Source organism: Microtus ochrogaster, unplaced genomic scaffold (assembly GCF_000317375.1).
Source record: "Microtus ochrogaster isolate Prairie Vole_2 unplaced genomic scaffold, MicOch1.0 UNK101, whole genome shotgun sequence".
Taxonomy (NCBI): Eukaryota; Metazoa; Chordata; class Mammalia; order Rodentia; family Cricetidae; genus Microtus; species Microtus ochrogaster.
The window spans coordinates 408,707-409,735 of record NW_004949199.1 but is presented as its reverse complement, the minus strand read 5'-3'; positions in this window follow the sequence as shown (position 1 = coordinate 409,735).

The window sequence follows — 1,029 nt, the reverse complement described above, 5'->3', positions numbered from 1 at the left end:
TTACATCAGTTATTAACCAAGACAATGACATCACAGTATTGCCTGCATACCAATATAATGTAGGTAATTTTTCCAAATAAGGTTCCTTTTTTCATGATGACCCTAATTTATATCATGTAAAAAGATTCTGATCACCACACAAGAGGGCAGGCTGGTACTGTTAATTCTACATGGCCCATTAAGTGAGTATCCATCTATTCACTTGACATAATTTACAAATGACTGAATAAACCCTTAAGAATAAGGATACACCTCTCAAATAGAAGATAATCATGAATAATGTGTGAATGTACCATGAATGAATTCCCTTGGCAAATGCTGTTTTCCCAGTGACTTCCTTCTTGAGAGTCTCATGGAAAAAGAAAAACCCAAGGAGTAAAAGAGTATGGAATATGGACACAAATTCTCTGTGGGAGTTTGAATGGAATTGTCCCACATAATCTCAAAGAGAGTTTTACAATGTGTGGCATTGGTGGAATGGGCACAGCATGGTTGGAAGAAATGTGTCACTGTGGAATGTAGGCTTTGAGGTTTTCTATGCTCAGCATGCTGCCCAATCTGTCAGTTGACTGCTTGTTCCTTGGAAGATATTGGACTCTCAGCTATTCCTCCAGCACCATGTCTTTCTGCACATTGCCATTCTTCTTATGATGGGAATGGTCTGAACCTCTGGAATTGCAGGAAAGCCCCCTAAATTATAAGGTTTCCTTATAACAGCTGTGATCATGGTGTCTTTTCACAGAAATGGAAAACTAAATTTGACAATATCTCTGAAGTAACTAAGGACAAAAATATTTGAATAAGTGGATTTATACCTAGTTCCCCAAGATAGTATAAGAAATGTGTGTTTATTTCTGAGATTCTTCTTCCCAGATTATTGTAACCATAATGGAAATATAAAAAAAAAATCAAGAAGAAACATAATAAGCATCATGTCTTTTTATAACCCTGAAACATTAAAAAATACAGGGAACATTGAACTCAATCTGTACATGATGATCAGTGCTTTCACAGGATGGCTGTCTCCTT